This window comes from Ambystoma mexicanum, chromosome 5q, assembly GCF_040938575.1.
Source record: "Ambystoma mexicanum isolate Mex_15411 chromosome 5q, UKY_AmexF1_1, whole genome shotgun sequence".
Classification (NCBI taxonomy): Eukaryota; Metazoa; Chordata; class Amphibia; order Caudata; family Ambystomatidae; genus Ambystoma; species Ambystoma mexicanum.
The window spans coordinates 382224549-382236682 of NC_090933.1; positions in this window are offsets into that span (position 1 = coordinate 382224549).

Consider the following 12134-nt stretch of genomic DNA (forward strand, 5'->3'; position numbering starts at 1 on the left):
AGAAAACAACCACTGTGGAAATATTTTCCAAACACTTGCCATTCATTCATTTAATTTCTTAAAGCTTTATTTGACAGTGTCATAGAGTTAATAGATAATAATACATTCATTAAAAAATGCAATAGTTTGTATAAAACTAGAAATCATACAATCTTATTTATCTTAAAACCCATCCATATCTAACATTCTATTGCAGCCCTACAACAAATGTACCCATGACATGGCATGCCCATGCCCTTTGCAGAAATGTTAATACCGCAAACATTGTGCTGCTTTGAACCATACATTTGCAAAAAGTGAAAGCATCAGTTAAGAGTTGCATACAATGTTCTATCAAGATTGGTTTCAGGAAATTAGACGTGAGCTGTCTGTATCCCGGCAGATAAACAGTAAATGCCCAATTGTTTCACTATTCATGCGGCATACAGGGCAGATATCAGAATCAGAGGTTCCCAATGCATATAACATACTTGCTAGTGGGAGAGTACCCAATCGAAATGTAATATAGAGTACATGGGCAACTGATGGTCTGATCTCATCGAGATATGACTCATATCCAAACTCTTTTTTACAGACCAAGCATGCAGCAGCTAGAGATGAACTACTACAATGAGCAAGTGCCATTTCTTGTAACATATTATTCTGCACCTCTTTCAGCATGAATTTCACGTTACCTGCAATTTCCTGGGTATTATACCACAAATGCTGGAACCCCAGTAACGCTAAAGTTGCTTTAATATGCTGCACCACGGTAAATCTCGTACATCATCCTGTAACAGTAGACTCTGAGTGTAAGGCATCCCTATGTTTCCCCAAGGACAGAGAGGACCACACTCTCACACAGTACAGTACCAGTTTTATCGTCACAACATCAACAATACATTTTTGCTTAATTTCCACGTGCAAGAGTACATCGAGTGTGCTGATGGGCAGATTCAACGATTTTTCAGAAATGTGTTTTTTGATAATTGCAAATTTGGTATTATTAACAAAGCCCCATTTTTCAGAACAGTATGTAGCCGCAGCCCCCCTAGCCTGTACATTATAAATGCTGAGTGCTGATGACAATGCCCCATTCCTTTTGCGAGAATTTAAAAATAGTCCTTTTTAGCATTAAACATGATTTCTCAAGCTGAGCGGACCATTTTTAATTACTCACGAATCGGATGCCAAGGTAATCATACCTTGAGTCCACTAATTACAAAGTCTGTCACTAAAAATGACTCCAGTAATAAATCAAATAATGTTTACAAGATCTGAGACCAAAAGAGCTAAGAGCCTGATCCACAGAATGTATTCCTATGGGATTGCACCATTTTTAAACGCTTCTGTGAATCAAGCCCTATAAATATTTAGACAAAGGGAAGCGTAAGGCAAAGGGGGAACCTAAGGCCATGAAGGGGAAGAAGTTGTCTCCGTCTTCAAACACTCAACATTTTCCTGAGGTGTCACCTCTAGATTTACCTGAGGTGTGTGGACCTACCCCGATTCTCATTGTTGGTCAAGGGGCAGACACGGTTTGAACTGATCTTGAAGATATGATTCCTGGAGACCATCCATGCTTGCAAAGCTTGCTTCCCCAAGGTGGCCCTTCTGGTGAATACTTCAGTCAGGGTGAGAGTGAGCACCCCTCTCTGGAAGGCTTGAGAAGGCAAGACTATTTCTAATCAGAGGGGGAAGCCTCAGGGAAACACAGGATATATTGGGATGATTTATCCCAGTATAGGGAGCCTAAAGAGTCTAATCCTGCAGGTAACAGAAGGTTGGTAGAAACCCTAACAATTAGGACCACCCAAGTGCAGTTTGTCCATGAGGTACTTTGGGGTAAAGAAGACTAAGGAAAGGTTGTCCATTTATTCCTACTGGGCCAAGATGGGGGTTGCCACAAAATGCACAGGGATAAAACAAAGACAAGATGTGATATAGTTGCACGACACCTCTTTATTAGGATTGCAATAATGACAAATCAAACCAATTCTCTTAGGGCAACAAATGTGCAAAGAAGTAACTCATATGTGGTCAGGATAGTGTGCCTAAGCATGTCTCAGGAAGGTTCAAAAGGTCTAAAATAAAAATTATTTCAGTTCTCATCCAGGCTGGGTCCAGTTCTCATCAAGGCTGGCTCCAGTTATTTTTGAAGGCTAACATGACTAAACCAAATGTAGGGTTAAGTTTTCAGTGTCCCATATAAAACACAAACAATTCCAAGGGAATAAAGTCTCTCCCAATCTTGCCGTTTCCTTTTCAGTAAAGTCATAGCCTACTTAGTGATATTGCTTTGCAGCTAGTGAAACGCAGGGACAACTCCCCTCCTCCCAGGTCTCAAATCATGCTGGAGCCTGGAAGCTGATTCTGTAACAGCTGGCACACTGGAACTGGCCACAGACAAAGGCCCAAGCCAAAGGAAGAAAGAAAGGTACCCTAAGGTCTTAACCCGGTCCTTTGTAGGCCTCTCAATGTCTCCCTCTCCTAGGGTCCTTGTTCTATGGCCTTCTAGCCCAACCTCTCTCCTCCTCTACATGCCCCACTGAACAAAGATATGGGTTTGTGTTTTGATCATTCCATCTCTAGCTGTATCCCCTTCTGTCTAACAAACTTCATCAGTGCTTCACCTCAGGGTCATCCTTCCACCCAAGCCAGGCTCCCCTTTGCACCTTGTCTATGTCACATCCCCCTACTCATTTATTCTCCTCTTAATCTTCTCCCACTCCTTTTCCTCCTCCTCTTTACTACTCCTGGTGATGATCTCTCTACTGTAATCACCCCCTTATCTGTTTATTTACTACTCACCACCTTCTCTTTAGGTACCTTATACTAAGACACCTCTCTATTAAGGACTGGCTTGTTTACCTCCTCTTCAGTTAATCTCTCAATCGAGTACCTCTTCTGTGTTTCTTCACAACATCTGGAGTCTCTCTCTCGCTCCTCAGTCTCCAGGGACTCCTACTTCCAGCCTATTGGCACTCCATTTTCTGCTTCCTAGGTCTCCTTTTCTTGCTCCCCAGCCTATGGGTCTCTCTACCTAGCTTGTTGGGTATCACTCTTCCTCACCCAAGCCTCCTGGGGTTCTCACTTCCTATCCAGCATCCTGGATCTCTCTCTCTATCTCTCTCTCTCTATCTGAGGGATGGCTTACAGTTTTGATGTGGCACTTGCTATTGGTTAATCCAACCCCATGCAGGGACCTGTCTATGATTGCCACACATTGCCTCCATCCTCTGGAAGGAGAGTTCTGTTAGCCTTACAGGCCTTAGTTCTATGTGTCTGGAGACCTTGTGTTAGGCATAGCATGGAGGAGCTGCGGGTTCCACAGGGGTGTCCATCATACTTGATTCCCAATGGATAGTTGTTTCTAAGGTGATAATTTAACATGTAGCTGCCTCCTGGACATAGCACCATCTTGAAGGTTGCAATGCACTGCCCCTTTTGTGACCACACCATTTACCAGTAAAGTCTGGCATCAGACTTTCTTTCAATTTACAAGTTGAGGGCCACTGCAGGAGTATTGTTACTTTCCAGCTCTCAGGAAAAGCACAGCACAATTCCCGGCATCCTTGGCGCCTCTCTCTCTGCAGTGGGAGTTTACTTTAAAATGTAGGAATTGCCATTGTTGGTCCCATCGATCCTTCTACTTCCTCAGAAAACAAATTCATACTAGTGATATTTGACCATGCCACTGGGTATTCTGAAGCAATCTCTTTGAGGACTGTGACTGATCGGCCACTAGCAAAAGACCTCCTGGGTATCTTTATCCGTGCTGGATTTCCCAAGGAAGTTGTGTCTGACTTCATGTCCAACTATATGAAATCCATGTGGAAGGAATGTCGACGGAGTTCTGTTTTCACCACTTACCACCCACAGACCAATGCTTTTCTAGAACGATTTGAATGAACCTTAGAGGGCATGAACAGTGCTTTCGGAGTACCCCTGAGAAGAAAGTGGCATCTCTTTCTGCCATGCCTTTCTTTTTGCTTATGATGATTGTTCTCAAGAAGATGTTGGCTATAGCTCTTTTGAGATCCACCTTGGTCATCTCAGATGTGGTAAACGAAGGATGGGAATCCTCCCCTACTTTATCTACCTGAAATGTGGTGGATTATCTGTTAGCCCTGAGGAAGATGATTGCACACAACCCTCTGCAAGCTTTTCATGCTATGAACAGAAAGCCTCATAGACTGAATTGATTTCATGTCAAAATGTGTTTGTCCTTGAGCTGGCAATCAGTGGGAATCACCTAGATCTCGTGATATTGAAGAATGGTATTCCAGGTTATGGTATCGAATGATAATAGAAAAACGTACAGCTTCTTTTGAAGATCAAATAACAAAGTATCTGAAGATTTGACCTCCCCTTTGTACTGTCAGTGTCTTTCAACATAATCATAATAGACTGAAAATTGTGCAATTATTTTCCTTTTGCTAGAAACATAAGTAGGATAAATGAGTTGAGAGTATTTACAAAACATGATGTGTATTATCTCAGGATTGTCATTCCAGGATGCTGAATCAGGGATTTAATTTGTTTTAAAGCTTAATATTGACATGTTAGCCAGATGATTGTTATGCATGTACCTGAGGTTATTCCACCACCCAATGTAATTTTTCTGATTACTATGATGAGAATGTCTTTCAGGTGATAATCTGTTTTTGTCTTGAATATGTTTTGCAAAAACAAGGAATGTTTCAAGATGTTTGTACTGCATATAATGGAAAATCAATAAAATCGTAATAACAAACTGCCATAAGTGATGTCATATGTGACATTATAAGTGATATAAAATGTGATGTCATCAGTGTGCCCATGGGCTGCACAATGGTGAGACTCAGAGTTAAGGTAGTTTAGCTTACATCAGCTGTTGGATTCATGGGGTTTGGTTACATTAAACTAGCACCATGACATTAACAGCAACTAAGGATTGTTCACTGTATTTCGAGGGTGTTGTTGTGTTTAACTGAATCAACTTAATTGTTCTTAAGTAAAGTGAAAGCTTTTTAATTGAATAAAGACATATATTCAATGGGAAAACAGTAGTTAAAGTGTTAAATGTTAAGGCACTTCATTAAGACGACAATACCACAGAAATGTGGAAGTTATTGTAAATTACACTATCTTAGCGCAGAATGCCCAGTTGTGCAGCAAATGAGCCCACTGGTGACAACACAGATAAATAACATCACTGATGACATCCCTTATAACATCATTCATGACATCTCTGGAAGCACCCTGATGACACCACATATGACATCACTTTTGAGATGTTTGGTTACGTTATTTGGGCTAGCGCCAGTAGCTAATGGGTTTCACAGCGCTCCACCATTGTACATCAGAACATGGACAGAATAAAAGAAAAGGCAACTACACTAAAACAAACAGGACACCAAAACAGACATGGCATATGACATACGACACCAATTATGAAATCATACATGCATGACAGTATGCATTTAAGGTAATGCAGTGTCAGGAAATCATGCCTGTCTAGTGAATGCAGAAAAGTATATTTCCATCATCATAACTAATGAAAGGATACATGTTAGAAAATATTTCATGCTCTAGAAACTTTACAATTTCATGTACCCTAGAAAAATCACATCTTTAGGCAGTTGAGAACACTATCATCTTGTGTATCAATAATGGTTTTTTCTTGAAATGTGTAACAGTATTTTCTCCATATTTACCACTACAGGTCATCTAACATAAGCATTACCTTTTCACCTTGTTGGGCCTACCTTGTCTTTGGCCGGGGCCTCATTACAAGTTGGCCGGTGCAGTATTAACATGCCAGTATTAACTTATACCAGCACGTTACCACACCAGCCAACTATGAGTTTGCTGGTGAGGAGATGGACTGACCTCCAGCCAAGAGCTAGAGGCCATTCTAGCACCTTACCGGCAGACATTGCCATTATTACTGGCACTACCAGTAAAATCCCCATGGAGTCCAATGGGACCCCATGGAATGGGGGATGTACACTACCTTCTGGTACTCATAATCCAGTGGTAATTCCGCCGGACCGAGTGCTAGTATCAGTAATTCCATTTGCTGGTATGCTGGCAGATTCACCACCAGGATACTGGCAAACATATAATGGTCCCATCTTCATAGTTCTTCACCATGCTCTAAAAGACTACAATGTGGACTTCTAAACATGCAACTGAATCCATAAAAATCCCTTCAGCATATACTTAAGGCCAAGTTATCTACTTTGAATACTGTGATGAATCTGGTCAATCCATTGCTTCTCCCCAGAGATGAGCCCACTCTGCAAGATCGTCCCTCGGGGTCTGGGCAAGTGGGACCTCACTGAGAGTGTCTCCCGCAGTCCAAGAAGTACCTCCCGGACCGGACTACTGTGTCTGACTATATGGGACTTGTGAAGACTGACTTTTTAACTACTACAACACCCTTTAATCCTCCTACCACCTTCTTGGTATCAGGCAATGCTGGACTTCATATGAGTGCCACCGTCTTGGAAGGACACAACCCCTTTATCTATGATGACGTACTTAAGCTCAGAAGGTACTGTGACCAAGAAGAAATCTCCTATGCAGGGAGGAGAGTGACTCCGACGCAGAGACGAACCTCTATGGAAGAAAATCCCTTCAGAGGTGGATCTACGCTTGACCGCAGAACCAGCGGTGGTGCAGGAAGCGAGCCGAACGCTAACCGATTGCTAGAAGGTTGGCATCCCATCCGACCAGGAAGCCAGGTTTGGAAGGAGAGGTGGAGACTGGGAATCACATGTTTTCTCTGGTGGCATGACCACGAGAAATCTGTGATGGGGTTGGGGCCCAGCAACCGTCACCAAGACCAGATCGCTGGGGGGAGCTTGAATTTTCAAGCTACATCTTTGCAGGATGTTGGCTGTCGAGAGAAGCAGCACCGGCCTAGTGAACGCTGCCATAGAGAGACTGCTGTTGAGAGGTACATGTAACATAAGCCAAGGCTGGAGAGCCTCTAAGGCTACAAGATCCTGAGAAACCCAAATGGGGAAGCACCCTGTATAAAGTCGAACAGGGAAAATATGAACACTTTGAATCAAGATTAAGAGAACCTGCAAGGTTACGGGAGCATGCAAAATCCAAACGAGCAAGCACCCTTGTGAATCTGATCGACAGAGACACAAACTCTTCACAATTAAACCGGGAGACTGAGAAACCCAAAGGGGCAAGTGTACTTCGAAAACCACATTCAGTTGCATACAAACTTTTTTTCATCCAAACTGTGGAAGCCCAATAGGTTACGGGTGTCAGGGCACAGAGTGTGAGTGTTTGCAGGTTGGGTGCAGGAGTGGGTTCAAGAGGCAAACACAAAGGCCCCAGGCAATAACAGCCAAGAAAGCAGATGAAACAAAAGCCAAGAAAAATATTCAAACCTTATAAAAGGCTTCTTTGTCCTCATTTCAAGAGAGAGGCCCTGCAAACTACTGAACTCTTACTCCTAAGAGGCCTTTAAGATGAAGTAGCAATACTCAGAGATGGATGGGGATGCAGAAGTTACTCAAAAATCAACAATCAAAATGACTCAGGAAGTTTGGCAAAGTGTGTTTCTGTTTTAATATCAATTATCTAAAACAGAGATTACAACGCTGCACAGCTAGATCTTAAAGCATTTAATCAAAAACTGTTCTTTTATAATAAAAATGTGACACTGTTGACATCATATTACGTGGCAAACTACAAAACCTATGGGCACCCGTGGTTGGCTGTCTGTGAACAGCGAAGTTTACGTTCTATACAGCCATTGGTTATGATTGGATAGTTAAGTCAAGTGGGTATCAGAGCCCACCCCCAATAACTGGGCACTATTGTTGTCACTAAATACACAACGATTCATTGGGTCTTCACAATATAGGGCTCTACATTATACAGCCGTTATGATTGGTTTGGCACCCTTGTACCCCTCTGTAATATTCCTCACGCTAGCAGCATGCAGGCTACCATCCCAGGTGCATGGAAGCTTGGCGTGATCATGCCTCCCTTCCAATTAACCCACTATCTTTCAACACCCCTTCAAGTTGCCAGACATTTAGCTTTTGAACTTGGCCTTGTAACTGTGGACTTCGTCTGGGAAATAAAGGGTATACAGCTTCACTTTGTTCTTTGGTTTCGGCACAGCCTGACCAAAGCTATGTTGATTTCACCCATGTGACTTAAAGACCACTCTTTTCAAGCCTTTTACAGCATTTAATCCTTTTAAATGATGAACTGTAGAAACCTTTAGTGTTTTTTACATCTTGGTTCAATTAGAAAGTGTTCCTTTCTCACATTAGTTGTAGCCTTCCTTGACAGACATCAGTTTCACTGTGGTCGTATCTACTTGTTCTGGGCCAGCACCATCGTCTCTGAAACTTGTCGTGCCGTCAATGATTTCTAACTGCGTCACTCATTTGAAAGTCATTTTCTTGTTCATGAAGTTTTCAGGGCCTGCTAAAATGTGTTATGGAACATCCAGGTTATAAACATTCCTATGTATATACACTGTCACATCGCCGCAATCTAATTCACTACGTAGCCAGCCTTATGAATACTTTTCCCTACTTGCGTTTCCAGCAACTGTACACATGTAAACTGATTTACATATTCTTCAGCGCAGCATGAGCATCTTCATCTCGAGCTTGAAATGTTGCTCATCTGTGTCATCTGTTCTTCAGATCTTTAGAGTATAGTATTTGTTTCTTCTCTCCATCCAGCTTTCAGACACAACAACTCCCTTTCATGTGATGTCATCAGGCTCCATTCTGGGTTCAAATGCACATTCATTTCTTCCGATACTTCATCCAAAAGAGGACTGTGTCTACATGTACTTAGTTAGGGTTTCCTTAATGGATATCTTGTCTCGAAGGTTCTCTGCGGTATTGGTACACTAACTGGAACTGAACATGTCATCATCTCTGGTTCCCTACATATAGGCAAAATGGGGGGGAGCTTGGAGAAAGGATGTCTGACTGTACCTCTGCACTCCCCCCTCTGGGAAATTCATCGACCACTTCTTTATCAATTTTTACATCAAGACATCCTCGTCTGAAAACCTGTTTCTTTGGGACCCAAATCTTTACGACTCATTTCAAGCCTCCTGCTAATTTCATGTGCTCCACGTCATTAGGGTGCAGTGTCCAGTAGGGCTACAGTAAATCCATCTTCCAACATACTTCTTCAGATATCTGGGATACAGGAACTTCGTACCTTCAGGTGCGTGTATGCTGGCTTTTACATAGTCTCTGATATCTTCATCTGTCAATTCCTTTGTCATCCATCTTGATTCAACATCAATCATGATCTTCATTGCTACAGTATTCTTTGCAGTCTTTTTGCATTGTGACAGTATTAGTCTAATCACACAGAATCCAAGCATGATCACCAACAAGGCTCCATGAAACTTGAACATGTCCACCATTCATTGTAGAATCCATGATAAAACTGCACCAAACCACTGTCATCAGAAATGTGTTCTACTTCATCAATCATCTGGACATGTAGATTTGTCAACATGGATATGGCTTCTGTCAAGGTGCCATTCTCGTCATCATGAGAAGGTATAAATGTGCAACATGACTCTCCAATTTTGGCACAAACACCTCCATCCATAGCTGTAATCATATCCAGGACATATCTGTTCTCAAGAGTCATCAATCTTATCGCTCTCAGCTCCTCCCTGATTGCATTGAATCCTTTTATAGTAGTGCTAATTGTTTGCAGAAGTTCCCATTTGGTTATCTCCAACCATTTAGTATTTGCATCCATCTGGATCCTGGGCATTAAGATTATTGTGAATATCAATGAGGTCTTGCAGAACAGTGTATGTTCATATGGAACAGAATCAAAAGCTCCTATTGACTTTGCTGAGAAATAGCTTCCCCTCTTCAGTTGTCTCAAATGGTCTGCAGAAATCTTCTTCCGGAGATGTGCATCTGTATTCGGGAATACACCAATGTTAAGATCACTTTTTGGCATCACCAATGCTGGAACATGGACATGGACATTCACTATAGAACGTAGTCCTCCCCAATCCTTGGGCAGCTTCATATAAGCTCTGGATCCACAAGCCCAGCAGTGATCCATTATCACTGCTGTTCCAAAGTTCATTCCTAGCACGTGAAAGATTTGTCCACAGTTCTGATTTTCTCCCATTTTTCTTGTGCCATTATTTCTGAAGCACAGCTTTGCACTTTCCAGGGGCACAATATGCAAAGGCCCTCCCTTGTCTTCGACTCATGTCAGTAATTTAGCAAGTCTTGGCCATTAAGTTTTCCATCCATTCTGTACAATATCAATAGTCAGTTTGTAACGACCAATAACAACCCACACTCTACAAATTACCACCCCTTCTTCCCAGCCATCTGTAGAGGGTACTGATCCCCAGATCTACATTTGGCCTCTTTTCTCCAAATTTTGGATTTCTTCTTTAGTTTTTCCTGTGCTTTCCAGTCTTCTGTTCACTTACCATCTGATTCCATCTCCTTTCACTCCAAGCTGTTCATACGTTGTTACGTGATTCTTAGTGTGGGCTCTTGCTCTGGTCTTTGTGTCTTGCACATAGTCATCTTCATCTGGATCTGTCCATTAAGTTGCCAATGCTAAATAAGCTGTTCGCCCCATAAACTGGCCTCTCACCTTACAGAGTGCTATGTGAGATAGGCAGTGAGCTCTTTTGATATCTATTTTGATGGCTATGAATACCTTGGATTTCCCCTTACTATAAGGCAGGAGTGCACAAACATAGCAGTCCTCCTCTGATGTACTCTTTCCCACCTCTTTCACATGCTTATACCAAAAATGGTTTCCTAAGTGTGCTGTGCTATCTAGATAATTATTCAATTCATAATCATCCTCTGGTGCACTCTCTTAGGTCTCCTCCTTGCCACATGTGGCTCAATGAATATATCATGAATTATATCAGCATAACTCTTTGTTACTGGAGAGCTCATAGGAACATTGTCAGTACACGTGGTGTATTTACATGTCCTACTGTTGTTGAAACAGCTGCATACAATCTCTTTTTTGCACTATAAGCAGGCATCCATAAGTCCATCTCAATTTGTGTAAATGCCATTCCCTTTTTAGAGAGCCCAGATCCAAAGACAAGGGTAAACAAGCGCTCCTACTCCTACTGGATCTCTCTGCAGCCTTCGACTTGGTTGATCACCAAATCCTTTGCCAGCACCTCAAAATTGCCGCCCACTTCTCTGATGCAGCCACCTCCTGGATCAGCTCATTCCTTGCAAACAGGTCCATGAGGGTCTTCTCACCACTCGCTGCCGCGGACCCAGCTCACGTCCCCTGTGGAGTCCCTCAAGGCTCATGCGTATCACCCACGCTCTATAACGTATTTACGAAACCACTCTTCGATATTCTTGACTATCTGGGTGTCACTTACACAAATTATGCGGACGACACCCAGATACTCATCCCTATCACTGGGGATTATGTAACGGACACCAAAGCGCTTAATGCCGTCTACACTGCCATCCAAGCGTGGATGGCCCACCACGGGCTTTGCCTAAACGACGATAAAACTGAGCTACTCATCCTAGGATCTCAGCCCAAACTCTCAAAACTCGACTGTAAATATGAGGCCTTCAACATTGATGGCAACATTATCAAGGTTACTAATGTCACCAAAACCCTCAGTATTTGCCTAGATTCCACCTTATCACTCAACAGACAAACCAACTCAGTAGTCTCAGCATCCGCGTACACGTGTAAACTGATCACAGCTTGCCGTCCCTTCTTAACAACGAACAACTGCCTTATTCTCGCCAGAACCCTCATCTTATCAAAAATTGACTACTGCAACGCCCTTTACCTTGGTACGAGCCAAAGAAACATTGATAAACTACAGGTAACACAGAATAACGCTATCAGGGCGGCCCTAAACATACCCAGGCGCGCCAACATCTCTTCCACCAGACGCAACATACATTGGCTCCCCATTGCACGGCGTATCGCCCTCAAAACACTTGTTCTTAGTCACAAAGCACAGAATAACGCTGCACCGGCATACCTATCAGCGCGCTTCAGCCAACACACAGCCTCCAGACCGTTAAGATCTGCACAAGCGCACACACTTATCATCCCCAGTTTCAAGCTTCAAACTGCCAGAGGCTCGAGCTTCCCAGTCCTTGCGGCGAAAC